At 36.1% G+C, this 22908-nt stretch overlaps 1 protein-coding gene across 1 annotated transcript in view; it reads right to left on the bottom strand.

The window, feature by feature from the left end:
* Positions 1-22908, bottom strand: part of LOC143187506 (opioid-binding protein/cell adhesion molecule homolog) — a 500242-nt gene that overhangs the window by 176751 nt on the left and 300583 nt on the right. The window lies entirely within an intron of this gene.

The following is a 22908-nucleotide window of genomic DNA, read 5'->3' as shown; positions in this document are numbered from 1 at the left end:
AAGGAGGCGTAGTGCACAGTCATAGACGCCGCCTTGCTGGCAGAAGGCGACGGAGGAAACACGCAGACTTAGAGGCTCTGCATTTCGGGATCACAGCCGCGAGAAGAGCTCCGAAGGGTGCTACAGGGTGTCTCCTGCGAATCATCGATCAGTATCGATCTGTCGCCGTGATGGATTGATCGCGAAGTCATACGATACATGCGGACCAATCAGAGGAGTGGTAAGAAAGCGCCACGTAGTGGGATCCTGCCGCTAGCTGCGATCTCCTTTTTCTTACGAGGGACGTTACCGAGACAAGTGTTGTAAGAGCTTTTTTATTTCTTCCCTTGTGCATCCGGAATTAGGGATATGTTGTGCAAGAACTGTGTATCGTCGGACTCTTGATGGTCACCTAAGTTTGTGTGACAACAGAAAGGCGATATCGCGTGCGGATTACCTACAGACGGCGGACTACGATGCAAGACAGGTTAGTGGCCACGTGCGAGGTTAAATTATCGAAAAATCTACGCGCACAGGAACACTTTCAGTTTGTGGGATACTGTCAACCATACCCACGGCCACGCAAATGGTTAACTAAGCGCGCCAACAACGTGCATCTCAGCTTCGCTGCGTTTCGCAAAACATCTTGTTAACACGATAGATAAGAACTACTTTACCCGCGACTGTGTGGTCGCGGGACATCTGGCATATAATAAAAATGTAATTAACATCTGTACGTTACTCGCCAAAGTATACCATTTTACTCCACTGAAGAACTGAGTGCTGCCTGGCATTCTCGCCGCGAAAGTACACGAAATCACACAAGCCGTTCCTTACTTTCCGACTGGAAAAATCCGGACTCTCTCCGCAATTAGTAGCTAGTCTGAGCCGTGGTAGAATAACGGGAGGCACGTTTCCACGTTGACATTGAAGGATACCTGACGCCCTTAATAAATTCACAACGTGTGAAACGTGAAGGCCTACTTTGCACGGCCGTTCCGACTTGACCACGGTTCAACTAAACGAGCACGTCACAAAATGCACTACATCCTGTATCCCTTCAAACCATGCAACTTTTGTATACAGAAAATTTTCGTGCAACGCATACTTTGGAAGTTATAGAGGTGTACAGGTTGCGCGAACTACTCACTATAACATCTTCTTTATATAATATATTTAGAAGTTGCAAAAAGTAAACTCTGATCTTTACGAAATTGTTTGAAAAAGATATACATAAGTATACTTTGATTTTTTGTATTCGGTGATAAAATGTCTTATCTTATTACACACAAAGTTTCATCTGCATTATTTAGGAGTTATTTTCATTTTCACGTTGATACACGTTAACGCTGGTCTGCGTGCGACATGCTGCATATACATATATTATCTTAGAAGAATGTATATAACAAAATTAACAAATTGTCTAAAAATGTGCCATTTCACCTGAAAAAAGATCAGCTCTTAAATATAAAGGATCAAAGATCTTCTTCGCATAGCTCTGATAAGTCTTAAATTGTGTACAATCGGGCTCGGTGGTATTTGTACTTGGTACCGACTAAGTTAAGCTGTGGAGGCTCACTTCTTAAAAAGAAGACTATATTTAGATCACAAATTTATTTATACTTCCCGAATTCTGATGACTACTTGGTACATGGTACAGACGAAGCACATCGCGTTCGATAGAGATATATTCGTGGCAAGCCTGGAAAACCTATACGAATCATCAAGTTACTTTGATTCCTGATGATTGCTGTTCGACTTTGGAGCACCAGACACCACACCTTGGACCTTAAGTGGTTAACGGTGCACTTGCCAAGTACTATTAATGTAAGGCAACTTTATACTCGTCCGTGGTACGGGCTCTATTGCTGCGTCCACTATGAACCCCTGTGTGACGAATAGATGCACACGTGTGGGGTGGACACTGTGTTGTAGGGCATAAGCGAGATAGGCTGCCGTTATCAGCCACCGGGACTAGCACTGCTAGTAAGCGTGGTTTTTCCTGCTCGCGAAGCACAGTTTTCACTGCGCTTCGTTGGAGGCAATCCGCCAAACCGGGCATTAAGCGCAGAGAAGAGGCCACCTCCTCTCTGTACGCTGACCAGCCGATAGATTGTTCACTGCATAGAACTGTCGGTAATACAGTCTACTGATGTACCTTGCGTTACGGAGCGAGGTATTGCGTTCCCCTCACAAAAAGCACGACTGCTCGTAGCCTGGAGACGGGTCAGACGACTACAGTGCGAGTTATTCGTGCTTAGATGGTGGCGTCTAACGCCTCAACATTTTGTTCTAGGCGTCAGAGACGTAAGGACAGTTGCCAGACCATTCAACCAGGAGGGCAAGAATAAGCACTCTAACTCCCTTCAGCTTCGTGGAAGAACTTTGATTCAAATAAACGTCTTGAAACGTCTTTGATTCAAATAAACTTTGATTTAAATAAACGTCTAAAAGAATCTAACTAAACATCTAATCCAAGAGAGGCTGATGATATATTTAAAAAAATCCTGAGGTAGGATTAGGCATATGCCCTTGCGTGACACTGCCACAAAAAAAATGCGATGTACTTGTAAGCCTGTACATGTGCGTGCCCCGCCATATAAATGGAGGAAAATAGAGCGTATATATGCGCGCATAGGCATTTATGTGTTAATAGGGCGATCTGCACAAATTATTTTGATTTCGATACTTTCCGGGCATCGTGTAAAACACCTCGTATTGCATAATTCTTGTGACGTATCAACTGTGCGCGTGTCAAATCTCGCGGACGCGTGCATGCACGAACGACCACGTGCTGTCATTATCGATCACATACAATTATACCGAACATTCGGTTGTAAATCTTCCTTGCCGCGTGCTGCCCATACCCTGTAATGAACACCGTAAAAGATACGTGACTTATAGGTATGTCCTTGTCGTGAATGCGTTTTTCCGCCAAGCGAATTCATCTCACGATCTTTCCTCTTCGACGAAATACCAGATCACTGCTCCATACATGTGCTGCAAGCTGCCGTAGGGTATCGCATAATAGGTATCGAAGCAGTACAAATAGTGCGTGCCGCCTATCCGGACTGCAATCTTTTACCGTGCGACTAGCAGGATGTGTCTCGGCGAAGTTACATAAATCCGGCTTCGAATGCACGGCCATTCAACGCAGAAAATTACGTGGTAACATATGTATACCCTTTTTTTAGCAGCCTCGTAAATATCAGAGTTTACATTTTGCGACTTTTGAGTATAAGTCATATAAAGAAAATATTATATATTCTTATTTAAAGTTGCATGTTCTCTAATGATGCGAATTCTACACTCCTGCGTGGCGTGAGACCACCCAGTTAGAAACTGTCCAGCCGAAATGACATCATATGTATCATTTTTATCAGGAGAGCACAAGAATTCAAATGGTGTTCCTTACGTGAAAATCTGATAACAAATAAGAATTTCGACTTAATGCAATTCGTAATCCCTATTCCTATTCTTGTCTTCTATGGACCTATTGTTCTCAGGCGTAGAGTCGAATGTAAAGGTTCCCACTATGTGCTGATTTCGTGACAGAGTATAAAGGAAGTGGTGAGGATAGCAATAGCCCTCAATCGTGAGTCTCGAAACAGCTCTCAATCGAATCATTACTTTATGTGTAACCACCGCACGGCCTTAGTTCCTCAGGTATTAGCAACAAACCCTACTTATAAGTGTCAGTTACACTTACATACACTTGTAAGTGTCACTTATGCTTACTTACACTTGTAAATGTCACTTACACTTACTCACACTTATAAGTAAGGTTTCTTGCATATACAGGGTGTTTTTGAATAATATGTACAACCAGACAGAAAGTGATTCTTTATGAAAAACTAAGAAAAATATAAGAAATAAAACTTGTTCGTTTTCGCCTTACTTAGTTTTCGAGATAATCAAGATTGGAGATTCGCCCCAGATTCTACAAGAAACGTATAACGTCTACAATGTTTGTAAATAATGTCTACAGGATACCTAAAAGTTACTGTATTCCGTAATAAACAAAAGAAATGGATTTTGTTAACTGTTCTACTCTCTGCAGTAATGAAGTAGCAGACAAATTTCCGTTACAGATTCCCAAAGCTCGAATCATATTAACGCATTCCCAATTCGTGTAAGTCAGTATCATAGCAAATTAATGAAATCTACGTGTTTCAACCTAACCTAAGTGTTTACTATTGTAACATTCCATTGCGCTAGGCGAAATGGAAGGAACAGATTTTGAGAGGAGAGCGGCTTTCTTCTAAATTTAGAATAGTGGGAGTTCGTGTGACGTGCGGCAGAAGAGTGAAATCTAAGACTTGGATCTGTTTAACATCAACAGTTTATTGAAACTACGTTAATTAGTTAATTGAACATTCAGAGAAAAGGAAATGGTATAATAGATAATTTATTAACTAACTTGAGCATAGTAATGGTGACGTTTAACTTAACATCGAGTACCGATATGATTTTAACCTAACGTTTGTCGAACATTCCTGTTACGGAATGGCAAAATGAATGCAATAAAAGGATTAATGAACGCCGTGAAATGATAGCAATAATTAAATAATAAATACTAAGGTTATGATTCTACGCTCGAACATGCACAATGTGTGAGTAGCGCGACGTGTTCTATCGGATGTCGGTAATATAGAAGGCACGAGATTTGGAGAGGTTATGTCGAACATCGGTCTTGATCTGACAAATTATGAGTCGCTGTCTCAGTTATGAACATAAGACAGGAGCAGTTTCTCGATCCTTCCAGAGCAAGAAAGATTGTCGACTACATGCGTTAAGCATCTCTAAGTGACTTTTAGTCTGCATTGAGTTTAGTCGCTATTGTGATAGCATCTTGTAAGAGAACATATATAAGCAAACAATATATAGCAGCGAGCTCCATGGGAACTCTATCACGAGTCAGTCAGAATAAAGATCTGGTGCAAATAACTCGGGTGTTAAATTCTTTATTAACGTAACCGTTACATTTTGGCGATCCTGCCAGGATAAGCATTTTCAATGAAAGACTACATGTGCTACCAAGTTGAGTGCTTATCGCGAATCACTCCGAAAAGCTATTGTACCTATTGGGATTTTTCCAAGTCTTGTGCCTGCAGGTCCAACTGTAAGTACACACCTTGACAGTGGTTTAATGCTTCCAACACCGTTGGAGTAGGCGTTGCCTGAACTAACTGAGTGAGTTTAACTCCTGTTTCTCAAAATTACACTACATGTACTTATTGGGAACTTTGTTGGAAAAGAGGAGTAGTACAATTTATAACCAAGGAGGAGTACAGTCAACCAAAAGTGTAAAGCGTCGTAAATTCTGGAGACTGACGTGGAAAAATAATCACAGAAGTTGATTAACATAGTAAACCAACAAAACTATCAAGGTGAGCGAGCTAAATACTGTATGAGGAGAATCATTCTTCATAACCACTAATTCCTTCTCCTCCTCTGATACTGATACAGTCATGTCAAAAAAGAACGAAACTCTTGACGAGATCTCAACGAACTGTAAACTACTGACATTAGAAATAACGAAAGTTAAAGATCACATGTCTAAAAATTTTGAATATTTTATGACGGAAAGTACTAAACGATCCAACGAGATCAAAGAAAATGAGATAAAAAAAATTTATTTGAACTCAATGAGACGTTATTTACTGAGAATGACGTATCAGCAAGTACTGAATTTAGTATATTACGATTGAATCAATTAAGCAAACCATCTCCTGAAGATCTACTTGGTACATCTCAAGGACCGCGTGGACCGCGAAATTATGCGTGGATGAGATGATATATATAAGACAACACAGGACACGTGCGGAGTGGCGAACGCGAATTTGTTTATGGCGGTACCTGGAGCGGGTCCCGGGAGGCATCGGCCGATTCTGGAGGGACGATAACATTCATTCGTAACACGACAGTCGAACCGATAGTGCATTGTATCGCGCTGCCTTTGGTGGAATACAGAGTTTTTGTTTTGGCTAGCACGTTTCCGAGTACTTCTTTCGATTTGCCTTACTTTTCCTTACACATTGGAGTAGAAAACTTTGTAAAACAAATTCATGAGGCTAGGGCTAGGTGTTCTGGATTCCACTTGCTATTATACCTAATGTTAACGAAGAAAATCATCGAAAGAGCTAAACAAGCGATACGCTATTTGCAAATCGTGAGTTACTATTCACTGTTTTATGCATTAAGACAGAACATAAACCCTGAACTTTCCATTAATAATTGTCAAATTAAATTAAATAATATAAAACAACAATTCAATGAGTCAATACAAGTATTTAATATGAAATTCAGGCGATGTTTTAATGAAGTTTAATGCACGATACAGTACAGACACCCACGTGCTACCGCAAGAATATAGCCTTAGGAAACGAGGAAGGAAATGGTCTGCAAATTTATTTAACTAATAAATAAAAACATCTTCATTTAACTAAAAATAGAAACATCTTTGAAAGATAGGCAATCACCGATTCCTAGACCACCTACTAGTAAACCAATGCTCAAGAAACCTGGTCCACTTATTATTTCCAAACAATTACATAAAATATCAGTCCAACAAAAAATTCAGCTGAAATGTGAAAATTGTGGGAAAATAGGTCATATCAAAGAACGATATTTTAATCAAAATGTTTCGAATTCACAAACAGGATAGCTTCCACCTCCAAAAACTGAATGAAATAGAAGAGAATCAGCAGGCAGAAGAAGCGGAATACCAAGAATCAATACCGCCTATGGAAGATTATGACACATTCAAGCCAAGTTACTCGGAATGGCAAGACAAGGAAGACTCTTGGTCACCGGATCAGGAGTAAGCTTAATCAAAGAAGACATTTTAAGGTCAGACTGGGAAAGGATTGATAAAATACATAAATTCTCTATGAGTAATAAGAAAGATTGCAGGTGCTGCAACAAAATATAAGACTGAACCACATAGAGCCCAACTTGCGAGAACTTATAAAAAAAGTAATATTCAGTTACTCCGATATATTTTCATTGAAAGATGACCCCACACCTTCCAGGCGTTTGACTGAACATTGAATAACACTAACCGACGAAAACCCAATAAAAGTGAAATCATACAGACTCCCGGAGTGTCATAAAGACGAAGTAAATATGACAGATTCAAAACATGGTAAAGAAGAATATTATAGAACACAGCAATTCACTATTTAATGCAATATGGTAGACTCAAAGAAATTAGATGCCTCGGATAAGAGAAAATGCAGATTAGTAATTGATTTTAGAAAACTCAATGAAAAGACTGCACAAGACGCGTATCCGTTTCCTAATACAGATGACATTCTATATTACAAAATCCGAATTTGACCAAATCCCTATAGTAGAAAATTCAAAAAAATATACCGCTTCTTGGCCTTTGGAGGATATTTCCACTATTGTAGAATGCCATTTGGCTTGAAAAATTCACCCGCTACCTTTCAAAGAATGATGAACGAAGCATTGAAAAAATTAATCGATAAATATTGCTTCGTTTATATGGATGCCATAATAGTCTTTGACTGAACAACAGAGGAGCACAACAGAAATCTTAGTACAGTATTTCAAAGACAGGTTTAATGTTGCAACCAGCTGAATGTGAATATCTCAAACCAAAAATACCTAGGCTTTTAATAACCAAAAATAGAGCTAAATCTGATTCAGGTAAACTTAAAACTATCCAAATCGTCAAAATTCCCAAACATGTAACTGAAACAAAAGGATTCTTAGGACATTATAGAAAATTTATTAAAAACTACAGGAATCTCTAAACCACTAACCGAACTAAGAAGGAAAAATACACCGTTTCATTAGATGTATAAACAGCAGACAGCTATTGCCACCCGAAAGTAAAAAGTTCGTGAAGAGCCTGTGTTAAAATTTTCAGACGTTGATAAACCGTTTACGTTGGCAACAAACGCCTCCAACGAAAGAACAGGTGTGACACTCCAACAAGGACATCCCTGTTGTTACATATCACGGACATTCATTTCGGCAGAAAGAGCTTAAGCCACTACCGAAAAGGAATTTTGTTAGCCATAGTTTGGACAGTAAAACGACTTAGACAATACTTACGTGGACGAAAATTCGTGATACTGACAGATCACACTGCACTAACTTGGTTGTTTAGCGTAAAAAATACTTCATCACGATTGTTATAATGGTGTCTCCGGCTGGAAGAATACGATTATTCTACAAGATAGAATACGTCAAACACAATTCTGCAGCTGATACCTTTCTAGACGCATTTATCCTTTACAACCAATCCCTTTCACTTCCAACGCTGATGTAGACGAACTCATGCAAATATTAGGAAGGGTCTTTGGAACAAATAGACGAAGCTTCTGAGAACGATGATAGAAGAGAAATAAAAGATGAACTACCCCAGAGAATAGATGAAGATTCTCCGTACACTTTTTACGAAGGTAAGAAATCGAACGAGAACACTAAAGAAATATTAACCAAATCGATGGCACCCAGAATTCACATAGAAATTAATAGCGAGCTATTGCGGACATTTGACAAACGAAACTGATTCATTACAATACGTAATAATAATATAACAACACTCTACCAAATCATTAAAAATTAAATTAGCCGACGAAATGATTCCACTTTAAAAAAAAAAAGTAGTTGAAAACATCTTAACTTTTGTAAGTAACGAAACAAAAGTAGATATTCGTTTTTGTCCAAATCCATATGTGGAATTAACACGAGACAAAATAAATTAGATATTAGCCGAAAATTATAGTACTAATGCGGCCAACACTTAGAGAAAAACAAAACCATAGCCAGAATTACAGAAAAATGTTATTGGAAAAACATGGATGAGGAAATAACAGATTACGTGGAGAAATGCACGACATGTCAGTCTCAGAAATTGATTAGAATCAGACCGACAGAACTACCCACGATTACTGACACCCACTGAACCTGATAACAAAATCGTTATGGATATTTTTAGACCATTAAGAAAAATCAAAAAGAAAAATGTATATATTCTGTCAATACAAGATATGCTGACCAAATACTTAATATTAATACCATTACCAAATCCCAAGGCAGAAAGTGTAATATCTAAACTCGTGTAACGCTATATTTACATATTCTGATCAAATCTGTGAATTAGTGAGTAAATTTGAAAAAGCATTTCAGATTGAACACATTGAAACAACAGCCTTTCACCCTCAGTCGAACAGTAGCCTAAAATAAATGCATGTCATAATAAAATATTTAATAAAAACATAAATGGCAGATAAAAATAACAAATGAGATGAAAACCTTAATATAATTTGCATAGGATACAACACTTCCGTGCACGAAAGTATTAAATTTACACTGTTTGAATCAACATTTGGTCATAAGGCCAACTTACCATCAGCACTAGTTACGACTAGCTCATCGACTGAAGACGAATTCATAAACCTTCGAAAAATCAGATGTATAAAATATATGAATCAGGCTATAGAAAATTTAAAGACAGCTAAATAAAAATATTACACAATACAAATAAAACAATTAATTAGACTACAATCCCTATTAAACGTAGGAGATCAGGTATTATCATCAAGTGACCATACGACAGACAAGCTGACACCAAACTGGCTAAGCTACGCTAAAATCTTTAAAATCGATTCTCTTAATTATACCATTAAGTTCCCCAATACCCAGGAAATAATGGTCGTACACGGAAATAGATTAAAATTACTAAGAGAAGCATTACTTTGTTTCAGACGTTACAGATGATTTCCATTTTGCTCGTACTTATGGTAACCGCTATTTATGTAACACCCAGAAGCAAGTCCGCAATGAAACTTTAGAATCAGTATATATCTATCACAAAATGGAATTTATTATTCTTTATTGACATTATGAAACCAACTGATAATTTATATAATGCTTTTTATGACAAATGTTATTATATGAGTTTGTAACTCCGTTTGCGATGAAAACCTAAAAATCGTGTTGTCTAATAATAAGCTAATTTAAAAGATTTGTGCTGTATCTATATTCAAAATATCAGAAATCTCTTATATGTATATCATTATATAAAGCAGTAACTTTCATAGTAATACCTGAAAATTCCACTACTATAAAAACATTTTGCAATAATTATACCAGTATAGACATTTCTGAAACCTCAACCGTAAACTCAGAAGAAGAATGTATATTAACTACTAGTCAGACAGATACAAATCTATTGTGTTAAACTATACTATAGATGAATTCGACGCAATTTATACTGTGATGAACTACGTACCCACAAAATTGAATCTAAAAATATTAAGGGACTATGGACTTAATTTGGATCAAATAGACAATTTACTAGATAATATCCAAACAAGTAGGCGTAAGTAAATCATTGTAAAAACAACTATAAACATTGTAATGATACTGTTCTCTTGGATTGCCTAGCCTGTGGGGACTCAATAAAATCGGATTAGGCAATTATAACTGAATTCACAGAGTATATCAAAGCGAGAGAGTGTCTTGAACCAACGATTACTGACATGCTTAATGCTAGTACCTTACCAGAAACACCATTACCAATAGATAATCGTTTAATTTTTCCTTATATTAAACGTAACAGAAAACTGCAATTTTCGAGATTAAATCGAAAATAAGAAAAGGGGTTTGATGACACTTAATAAGGGAAGAAGATAGATAAGCGAGCGATATGTAGCAGCAAGCTCCGTGGAAACTCTGTGAGTTATCAACGTAACCGTCACACTATAACTGCGGGGACTTTATCTCGAACAGAGTGGTTTGGAACTCTTACCAACGTCAAATTGCTTGTCTGCGCTTGTTACGGTATGTATGCTCAATTAAACATCTCCGAAACACATTCTAACTTGCCAAAGTCTCCAGTCGCTATAGCTCCAGAAACCTCGTCTCAAACGGAGCGGTCTGTGATCTTTTGCAATTGTCGAATGACTTCCTGAGCCTTATTACTTCTAGTCTATGAATATTTGGACGTCCTCAGAATCAATCCCTAAAGGATCATCAAACCCCTTTAATTCTCTGGGCTTTGAGTCGCTATAGCTACCAGGACCATTTCAAAAGCCGAACGGTCTCTAATAACCATTGAGAGTGTATCAACTGCCTCCAAAATGGTCAAAGCATTATTCTTGACGTCCAAATTTGCTCTCCCTGAGATGCGCCTCGAGCACCACCTTACATACTCGAAAGATTAGAACATGTGCATGCGCAGTAAATCAGAGTAGTCACTATCCTATTCTGATATTTACAATGATAATTTAAATTAACTGTAATTATAAAATATTATAAAAAAATCCGAAGAACAGCATATGTATCTTAAAATTCTACAGTATGTGTAATGAAAAAAGTATATAAAATAATGGCTGAAGGTAATTGTAATTAACTATGTATTATGAATGCAATGAAGAAGGTTATATATGAGTGAAGTAACTAATGTAGAAAAGGAGCGCATTAGGCGAAAGAAAGAGACGCTTATATGCATCGCGTAGAGCGTGGTGGATCACCTTGGGGCAATGATTTAGACACAAGAGGAGTCGTTACACTATGAATCGACGATTCTAATAGCATATCGAAAGTCGTAAAACATTGTTTAAAATACGGTAGACATTATACATCGCTGGGTGAATCGTATCTTAGCCATAAGAGCGTATAATGCGGGGCGAATTTCCAAACTTGATTATCTCGATAACTAAACCAGAAACGAAAAAGTTTTATTTTCTATATTTTTCTTATTTCTTCATAAGGAAACACCTCCAGCTCGCTTGTACATGTTATTCAGGAACACCCTATATTTTAGAAAATAAAGCAAAACGACCATAATACGAATAAGAAAAAGTTACTCAAAATTGTGTCTCTGACAACATATTTCAAAGTTATTGAAATCGGCGAGGTGGTTTCTTTCTTTCACAATTACCGTACGTTTAACAAAAATTAGCGATTTTGAATCAATAGTGGTGAATGTTTATGCTAGTGATCTCAGGTCCAAAGATGTGTCGGGATTCCTCGCCCGTCGAGTAGCAGGCGGGTTTAGAGTTTAGGTCCACGAAGGCGAAGATTTATGACTTTGTCACAAAATATTAACTTTCTTATTATTACTTGTATCCTTATAAAAATAACTAAAATGAATTTCTTTTGCTCTCCTGCGTAAAGTGACACCAAACACTATACAAATTAGATCATTTTTGACGAACTTACCTTAAAATTTTGCAAATATTGTAATATAATTTCCATATAATTTCTTTATAAATCATTCAAATTATATCGTTTTCATCGGAAAAACGTAAGGAATCGATTTGTGGTATTGGCGTTAATATCGAACAAGGAATGTAGAATTTCATACTTTTGACTACTAAAGCCTTGTACTATTTTCGCCTTAGGAGTATTCATTTTTTTACACATAGAAACCATTAAGCAGGTCAAGGGACTGCATTCGAAATTAGTATCTATGCTCACCTAACTAAACCGAGCTGGTCGCCATTTGTATCCATACAGTGAAGGTTAGACTTTCTTGGCCACGATATTTTGCGTCTTTACGGAAGCTCTCCTAAATTCGGGAGAAGGGAATCTTTTTTTACAACTCTGCACTCATAAAGGAACATCTCGAGGTGTAAATATCCGATTTTGATGAACATGTTTGTATCCCGAAGTGTAGTTGTCCAATTTTTATTAAACTCGGTATGTTTGTAAATTAGCCAAAAATATTAGACACGTATTTTTTTGTATCTGCTGGTATCCATGTTAAACGGATGAAAATCACATCAATAGTTGTGGGTGAAAAACATATTTGACTCAATATCTCGAAAATTATTGCGTCTAGCAAAATACTGTACATGGGGCGGTTACATATTTTCCAACAACGAACCCATCCATGTAAACAGTTTTGTTTAAAATGTATATTAAAAAATAGGATATTTTTGTTGCTTTCCTTGACTAAATGGATCTTTTTACAAATTTGTACCTGAATACTATGGACGAAAACACAAAATACGGATAAAATCGAATTTTGAACTTTTATACTATAAATGAAACAATAGCAATCCTAGTTAGACTATAATTTGTGCGAAATTGAGCCTTGAAACGAGTGGCTTTATTAAAAACATATATTTTTATAATGCTTTCATCATTATATTATATTTTAATATATATTGTTTATTGTTCACTAAGCGTATAAATAATAACAACACTAGTGAGTACTCGCAACGTCTCGTGCACGTTGCAAACAGTTCGATGGATTCAGTGTCGTTGACTTTCGCATAGATGAAAACGTAATGAGCGAATATAGGTTATAAAACATTTCTCATCAATAATTATTTACCATAATCAACCACTTGGACTTTCATCTCTAAATATCATTTAATTGAATGAGTTTATAATAATATTCAGTAGCTGAATGCGATGACAATACTGGCTCATAAGCTACAGGTCCCGAGTTTAAGTCTGTCACAATAACTTTTTATTTTTTTGTTCACTTTTCGTGTCAAAGAATTCTAATTTTCATATACCTTTCACAGATTAGAATTATATTGTAATAGAAACACTCTTGTTTAGAAAATTATTTGAGCTGTCCTGGATTTTGAAGACAGAATCATCCGATGTCGTTATATCGATGGAAGGATATTTTTCGATTCTGTCGCCTCCTCAGTTACTACGTGTTCGCACACGGCTACTGAACTTTCTTGTAAATTCGTTTAATTAAACAATGTTTACTCGTGAAACCCTACTTGTTTGAATATGGTAAATAATTATTGATAAGAAATGATTTATAGAATATTTTCACTTGTTATATTTTTATTTATTTGAAAGTCACCGATACTGGACCCATCGATCTGTATGCAACGAGTGCGAGATGTTGCGAGTATTCACTACCGGTGTTATTATTTATACGTTTAGTGAACAATAAACAATACATATCATAATGTAATGAAGAAAGCATTATAAAGATATGTGTCTTTCATAAAACCACTAGGATTGCTATTGTTTTGTTTATAGCGTAAAAGTTCCAAATTTGTTTTTATCCGTATTTTGTGTTTTTATCCATAGTATTCAGTTACAAATTGATATTTTCAAAAACTGTTTTCATAGATGTACACTATTTCACTAAATGCAATAGTTTTCGACATATTACGCCAGATGTTTTTCACCCCAATTTTGAGGGTGGTTTTCACCCCTTGAACATGGATACCAGTAGATACAAAAAAATACGTATTTAATATTTTTTGCTAATCTACAAACATACCGAGTTTAATAAAAATTGGACAACTACACTTCGGGATATTCCCTTGTCAGGTCACTGGGAACTTGGATCAAAACTCTTAACGATTTGCCCATGTAAGTATTTAAAACCCTCGCCTGAGTAGCGACTTTGTTATAAAGTCAAAGATAGCAATAGGGCTTCAGAGTCTTAAAGCTCAATTGTATTTGTTCAATCATAATCTTGCATTTTTCATATTAATCTGGAAGTGTCAAGTTATGAGTAAATTCTGTTTCAGCTGTACACCTGAATTCTTCATGTTTCGTTTAATATTTGAAAGGATAATACAAAACGTTTTATTTGTTTACATTCAGTTTCATTAATTTAACCTGATAGAAGCTAAAGTTAATTACACTGTTCAACACGGGTCTGATTTTGTAAGCGTGAATAAACATTTCTTATAGATTTCGACGTGCTGATTACGAATCTGCAAACCGTTTTTCCCCAGAACGTACAGTTTTTGAAAAAATCAATTTTGAAAAAAATGACAAATTTTCAACTTTGGGATTTTTTTCTGTTTTTACCGTAGTAGTTATTTAGTTGTTCTTTGCACGAAATGATTCTGTGGACTCTCCCGAATAAAATAATATGAATAATTATTAGATTATAAACATCGAAATAGGTTTAAATAACAATTAAAGTGAAAAGGACACCCAAAACGCACCCATTTTTGCTGATATTTTTCACTTTACTTCAAAAAGTAAGGGTCTAAGAGAAAATTTGACTATACCATGCGATAGAGCAAATCTTTCTACTAAGGAAAGCATCAAGCGAATGTCCAAAATTATTTTTGTTTTCAATATAGAAATAAAATAGTTTGGCGAAACGCCCGCCGGAGACAGTGGTACTCAATGACGTCAATGCGTATAGGGACCGCTGAACGGCAGGCGGTAGGCGAGGCGTCCTCCGCGCGCGCCGCTGTCATTGAGTACCACTGTCGCCGCCGCGCGTTTCGCCAAACTCTTTTATTTCTATATTGAAAACAAAAATAATTTTGGACATTCGCCTGATGCCTTCCTTAGTAGAAAGGTTTGCTCTATCGCGTGGTATAGTCAAATTTTCTCCTAGACCCTTACTTTTTGAAATAAAGTGAAAAATATCAGCAAAAATGGGTGCGTTGTGGGTGTCCTTTTCACTTTAATTGTCATTTAAACCTATTTCGATGTTTATAATCTAATAAGTATTTATATTATTTTATTCGGGAGAGTCCACATTTCGTGCAAAGAGCAACTAAATAACTACTACGGTAAAAGCAGAAAAAAATCCCAAAGTTGAAAATCTGTTATTTTCTTCAAAATTGATTTTTTCAAAAACTGTATGTTCTGGGGAAAAACGGTTTGAAAATTCGTAATCAGCACGTCAAAATCTATAAGAAATGTTTATTCACGCTTACAAAATCGAAAAAAAGTCAAAATTTGTTGAACAGTGTTATTAAATAAGAAGATAACTCTGTTAAATATATATGAAGAAATTGTTTGAACACTTGTCATACTTAGAATTACTGTATAATTTCTTTTATACAAAAAATGCAAATGTTATTCCTACCATTTTTTTCATTCTTATTAATATTTTCATAAAAAGTATGATTACATTATGATTATATTATGATTGGAGTTATTTTTGCGTAATTTTTGTATTACAAATTTCTAATTATTTATTTATAGAAATTTATTAATAAAATAAGTTATGTTCGATTCTGCAACTGTTCGTAGCATAAATCGAGTGGGAGATCGATAGTTGCCCAGAATCATACGAGTTAGACGTAGAAGGTCGCAGAATCAGTATTAGGATGAAAGGATAGTCGTGCAGAGTATGAAGCAAAAGACTTAGAATTACTAAAGACACAGTAAATTTTATTCGTGCTTATAGCATATCTCCATTAGCGCGATTGGGGAGAGATCGGCACGGAAACGTTAGTCCAAAGAAATTCGTTCGTGAGAAGTATTGGAAATGCGCATTCGAAACTATTCGAATATAATCTATATTTTGAAAGTAATCCTAATATTCAAAATAGTTTACATTTAAAATGTTTGCGAAAAAGGACAATTTTCTGATTGAATCGATAACGCCAAAGTGACACGAAAATGATAACGATATAATAGAGCCTCGTTTACTTGAGACAGAAAAATACATTGGATCTTAGGTGTACTCCTATACTTCGTTAATGACTGAATTAAAGACTTAGTAGGTAACCATTACACTAATTTATCGACAGAACACTTTGAGGTTTCGAGGTCACTTATGAGTTCTGATTTAGAAAGATGGCAGTAATATTTTGAAAATAGAATTAGAGTTCATAAGGATCTAGAATTGACCAAGGTGTTGGTTAAAAGTGCCTCGGTGGGATAATCAAGGAGCTGGCTAAAACCGCCTCCATACAAAGAAACCAAGGAGGCGGCTAAAGCTGTCTCAATAAGAAATGACCCAGAAGCTGTTTAAAGATGCTTCGATATGAGGAATCCAGGAGCTAGTTAAAGCTGTCTCGGCAAGGTTAAGGCCAGTGAAGACAGGAAGTCACAGGAGTTGTTCGTGATCTTGATCTGGATTGTTATTTATCTGAATCTGAATCTCAACTAATTCATTGCTACTGTATTTGTACCTCGGAATTGACTCTTTCCAACAGACCCAGTGATTCCCCTTATCATAGGAGAAGTGTCATTTGTGTATGCGCGCTCAGGAGCCGTAGCAGGATATTTACTCCTGATAGACCTCAGATGTCTGGCGTAAGCGTTTAAGAAGCTCGTCTCTTAATAGACGAGCATCTGTCGTCGGCATATTCTTTGCATCTGCGAAGAAGCACGCCATAGGACGCAGCTTATTTAAGGTACTGCTGATATACGCATGCGAGTATGGAAGAGTCATGACGCTTATACACATATATGTGTACAGCATGTCGCTAGTACTTTATTGTTTGCATAGGATATTGAATGTCTGTGTACTATACAAATCTTGGTTATGCTTATTTTATTCTTACTGTTAATTAAAACATAATTAACTATAAGGCTTGGCATTTGAATTTAATGGCGTCGAAATAGCCATCAGTTGTTTCACTACGAAGCAATGGAAGAAAAGTCCCAATACAAGTTTTTATTATCAACAGCGTTGAGATAAAAAATGCTTCCAGAGAAGAATGTAAGTAACACACACAGTAGAAGTTTAGACTAAAAGACTTACCGGCAGTCAGCTGTTCAAGATGACCCAGAAACCGTAGAAGTAAGGATTGTTCTACAGTAGGTGTCCAACTAAAGGACTTATATCTATAATATGTTTGTCTCCCCGATATACGTGAGTTACTCTTCGTTTTGAAATATGGTGCTAACTTTAAGGCATTATTACAGCAAAATGAAAGCAGATCGGACACTAAGTATGTTATAGAACATTTGCGCTTCAATTGGGGGCCTTACCACTCCCTAAAATATTTTAACGTGGGTAGGAAATCGTAGTACAACTAGTGAGGGAGTAATTCTACGTAAAAAATAAGGAAAAATTGTGGTATACAATTTCCGAGGCTTCGTGTTTCCGAGAAAATCGAATTTGAAGTCTACTCAATTGCTACCTAACAGTTAATTTCGTTTCATTTGTTGCAAATTATTAAGTTATGGTAAGGTATTCTAATCGAGAGTACATTGACATGTTTGGTTTGGGAGCAGGTGGAGGAAACGCTTTTGCTGCAAGTAGATATTATGCAGAAATTTTCCTAATCGCTGACATCCGGATAGGTGAGCCATGCAAAGGGTGGAGTAAGTGGCAGCTGAAACTGGCTCACTTGTATCGTGTCATGAAAATAGTGGCTGTAGTTTACAATTGTAGAATGGATAAAAAAATTCAATACAAAATTTTTTCTTTATTATTTTATGTAGAATTTTACCCCCCCCCCCCCCCCCCCCCCCCCCCCGCTACCTTTTCTACCCACCCTGTACTTCTAGCGATATATATACAGACCATGGCTCAACTCTGTATTAGTAGTTTCAAATTTCATATCGTTTTGAAAGACGAGTTCGAACAGTATAAGGAATACAATATTTAATAGGAAAGAAATTCCAGAAGTCAAAATTGAACTAGAACTAACAACGCCATATGCGCCAGAGTAAACGGGGCACGCTGAAAGAGTTAAAAAAATGCTGGTGGAGGCTGCATAGATCATGCTCCACGGAAGGAACTTGCTTATTGGTCTATAGACTGAGTCTTTGAATACGGCCTGTTATATTCTGAATAGAACTCCCACAATGTGTCTTAAGAGAATTACGCCTTTTGAACTGTAGACAGCTTAGGAACTAAACCTTTCTCATGTCTCGAATTTTCGGGCCTGTTGTATTGCTCACGTACTCAAACAGTGAAGAGGAAAGTGGGATGAGAAGTTTAAAAAGCGGATTCTAGTAGACTATGGTAGGTACTCCAGACTACAGATCGTATGATCCTAATAGTGGCCTAATAATAATCTCAAGAAACGTTTCAGTTAATGAAAGTGAGCATTCAGCAGCATCTATTGAAAGACAAGCAATTATTTTAATTCTGAAAGATATCTCATTTCACTATTTCAATTCTAGAAGATAACTCATATTACTATTTCAATTTTGAAAGATCTCTCATTTTGCCGTTTCAATTCTAGAAGACGAAGCTTCATTCTAATACATAATATAGAAATAGTCATGGTCAAGCTGTGTAGGAAGTAGAGGCATATGATGCAGCTGAACCGATTGCAACCGAGAAGGATAATGACCCAACCGGTAATTATATAGATTAGGGGAACCACCTCCGATTTCAATGACCTTGGAATATGTTGTCAAGGTCATCATTCTAAACAACTTTTCCCTATACATATACCCGGCGATCTCTTTTAGTTTTCGAGATATTCGCAAAAATGTTTTCAACATTAAAAAGCGTGATCGGAGTTGATCTGGGTTAGGTTCATTAGCGGGCATGGTTTTGGGAAGTGGCGGCAGCCCCTCCCCAAAATAATAGACACGTTCCTACTTGTTTATTCCTTTATATCTTCAGTTATTTTATATGTATCTGCCATTACTTAAAAAAAGCATCCAGTCGTACGTCAAAATAGAATGTTATTTTAAATACAAATTCTGCCAGATAGTGGTTGAAATGATATTCTCTACGACCATACCTAGGAATATTGCCACGAATATCTCTCCATACTCTATTAATATTCTGGGTATGGGCACCTGTGATTGGATCAACGAAATTTTTTGAATGATACACTACAAAATGTTGATATATATCGTTATCAATTTGTTCATATCCTTTCCAACAATCAGTATGGATTAGTGTTTCAGGAGCAATCATTTTTAAAACAAGAGGTAGTAATACTTGTACTCTACGGGACGGAATTGATACTACAAATATCTTTTTTGTGTCACGGTCTATACCACCGAAAATCCATTGTCCCGTAACGAGTCTTCCACGATTATACTTTCGACGTCCAAATTTGGCTTCATCGATTTCTACAATAACTCCATTTCCAACAATTTGAGTTTTATTATTTATTAACCATTCATACATGAGCTAAACAATTATTAATTATTAATCGAATATGCCTTGAAAAAAAAATTGATCCAGTCAACTGCGGTATTTGGTGAAATATTAAGTTCTTTTTGAAGAAGCATCTGACGAGAGGCATTCATCATTAAAACGTAACAAATTATTCGACAAGCTACATCAATGTTTAGACGTGCTTTTGAAAACCAAGTTCCGTAGAGCGCACTAATTTTAAAATTGGACGTTAAACGTGTCCGTTTGCGCTTTCTTGTTTGTTTATAATAATGTGTTATTATAATTATGTGTTATTATAATGTGTATTATAATATAATTCGTGCAATGAAAAAATAATTCTTTTGTATCTAGGTGTTGAATATTTTCACATCGCGGACATTTTATTGTTTTACGAAGAACATTTTTCTCGCATAAACATTGTATTAGATTAGGTCATCATATCGCATCATTAATGCTTAATCACTCTTTTCAATATTAAAACTTTCTTTGCGAATATCTCGAAAACTAAAAGAGATCGCCGGATATATGTATAGGGAAAAGTTGTTCAGAATGATGACTTTGACAATATATTCCAAGGTCATTGAAATCGGAGGTGGCTCCCCTAATCTGTATACCATATCTTACTAGAAAACAAGAAGGTAATCAGGTAGAAATGGATTTTCAATGTAAAGCTGGATTTTAATGGGAAACCTCCCATATACAAAGCAAGCTTCTGTGCTAAAGCTTTCATACTGACCCACGGAATAGATTATGAAGAGGTTTTCGCACCAGTAGCCAGATCGGACACTTTGCAGATCTGTGACCTTAACTACAAAGAAGAACCTTAAATTGAAGTAGTTTCATATTATAGATAGATATTTTAATATTGAAGATCGCTTTTCTTCACACAAAAAAACTCCTTTACTTAAACAATTCAATAGGTCTGATTCAAATCCGATAAGTGTTTCTACAAATCCAAATTTAAGTTCATCCGCGGTGAAAAAGCAAGACCAAAAAGGTTTCTTAAAAGAGGAGATAGTCATATGTCCATTGCATTGGTCACACGACCCGCTATTGCTCAGCTTAGTCGTTAGAGCTTAAGTCGTTCCTGATCCAATTGTAATGAGGAACACTGGCGCTCAATTAAGAGAATTCTTAGGTGTCTAAGACGTATAGCGAACATTGGTATTTAATAGATAATTTGATCGGTTACAGCAACTCTAATTACGAAGGCGATATTAATACGAGACAATCTACCACAGAATATCTGTTCAAAATACCCAGTCAGCGAGTAACTTGGTCATCTAAAAGGCAAGAGCTGGTAATCCTGAGTACGACCGAGGCAGGGTATATCATTTAGGAATAAGACTAAAGTCGTCGTCTACTCTAGTAGTCCTCGACCACTTTTGAATGAGATTGAAAGTTATCGTTAATGCGCTAACCAAAATCAACATAGTCAACCAGAGTGCCTAAAATTAATAAAAAACTAAAGTTTCAAAAACGTAAAAAGCACGTTGACATTCGATTGTAATTTTGTAGAAAAAACAGAAGTAGAAGGAAGTGAAGTTGAATATGACACGAGCACAAAATAGTTAGATAATATTTTAACCAAACCGTTAGTACGTGGTAAATTTAGGGGTCTGTGTTCTAAGATAGGATTATGCACAGTTAAAAGCAAGATAACTCTATGTATAATTTAAGATAAGTATAAGATAAATCCATATACATAAGCACTGAAAAGAGTAGAGTGTTAGAATTATTCGTTTATATGTAGAGTTCTTTCTTCTAGAGGATATGTAACTAGTAAGTAATAGAAACGCCATCTTCATTGAGTATAATTTAAACATTTAATTTCTCCTTTTCTAAGTTGGCAGGTTCACTACATAACGCCTAACCGTTTATTGTTTTTTTGTTTTTATACGTGACACAATACTAGTTAGTCCGTAGCGAACAAAGAACTACGCGTTATCGCTATGTGTTTAATGGTTTTACAACGTTTTCTTTTCTCCCTTCTTTCTGTTTCTAATTAAGTGCCTTAGTACAGCCATGAAGAGTGTGTATGTGCCTGCAAAACCCTTTTATCCTATGGGAGGAAAAAAACTGTTAAAATTAACTGCTTTAATTGTATCCTATTTTGGTCATATACAAAATTGTGAGTGATAGTGCTCGAAGATCAAATTGTTTCACTTTAAACAATTTCAAACTACAGCAAACGTTACAACCGGGCTGTAATCTGGAAATACTGTGTTATATGCTCTTCTTTTGTTATACCAAGTCTGAAAAGAATGCAATAAGAGTCAACCATGGCTATGAGCTTATCATGAAGTCTTTTAATTTGAAGTCATTCGAAACTGCAAGAGTTATTTTTAATTTTTTGTTCATCTTTTTTGATTGATGAGATGAGTACAAGCTATGTTAACATTTTACTCCAGTCTATATGTTAATTAACTGGAGTTAATTAACTCTACTATTCTCTGATCCAATAAATCATATTTGTAATTGCAAATTTATCAGGCAATTCATTAGATTTCTTACAGGCTCTACTGTTTTAAAAAGGAACCTAAAAAACTTGTATATATAATCTTTATAATCTTTCAGCACGTTATGATCCTAAGATAATCACCTTACTTTTTCTTTAACATATTCACGCCGGCGTGTACCACCGGTGGCTCATACTTGAATATCCCATCGGGTGGCGCGTACCACTAGTGGCTCACACCGTCCGATGAAACAAAGCGCTCTTAAAGCAGCCATTCATTGGCAAAAAACTCGAATTACAGCACCAGCGTGAACGTGTTAAACTGTTTTCCTTTCCTCTATCTTCAAAGTAATGCGATTTTGTATCATTTAAATAAATAAATGAATAAATTTTCTATCGTTTTAAAGTAATAAATCTAGTAGTTCTTATGTTATATCTAATTTATTATAAAATCATCTAAATGAACGCATTTTTAAAAAGAATTTCGGAAATGATTGAAGATTCAGTTCACTTAGACGTGTGAATAATTAAGCGTCAAGTTATCTATTTTCACTTTGGCAAGAAAGAGAATCGCCCCCTCCCTCTCACGATCGGGAGCATTGGAATCACGTCTAGGAATCGTGGTGGCAATTGCTAGAAAATCTCCGATCGATGGAACGAAGGGAAAAGTCTAAGTGAAAAGTGTAGGAAATATACCTATCAGGTG

The sequence above is a fragment of the Calliopsis andreniformis genome, unplaced genomic scaffold, assembly GCF_051401765.1.
Source record: "Calliopsis andreniformis isolate RMS-2024a unplaced genomic scaffold, iyCalAndr_principal scaffold0048, whole genome shotgun sequence".
Classification (NCBI taxonomy): Eukaryota; Metazoa; Arthropoda; class Insecta; order Hymenoptera; family Andrenidae; genus Calliopsis; species Calliopsis andreniformis.
The sequence above is the reverse complement of the archived record's forward strand: the minus strand, read 5'-3'. Positions and strand labels throughout refer to the sequence as shown.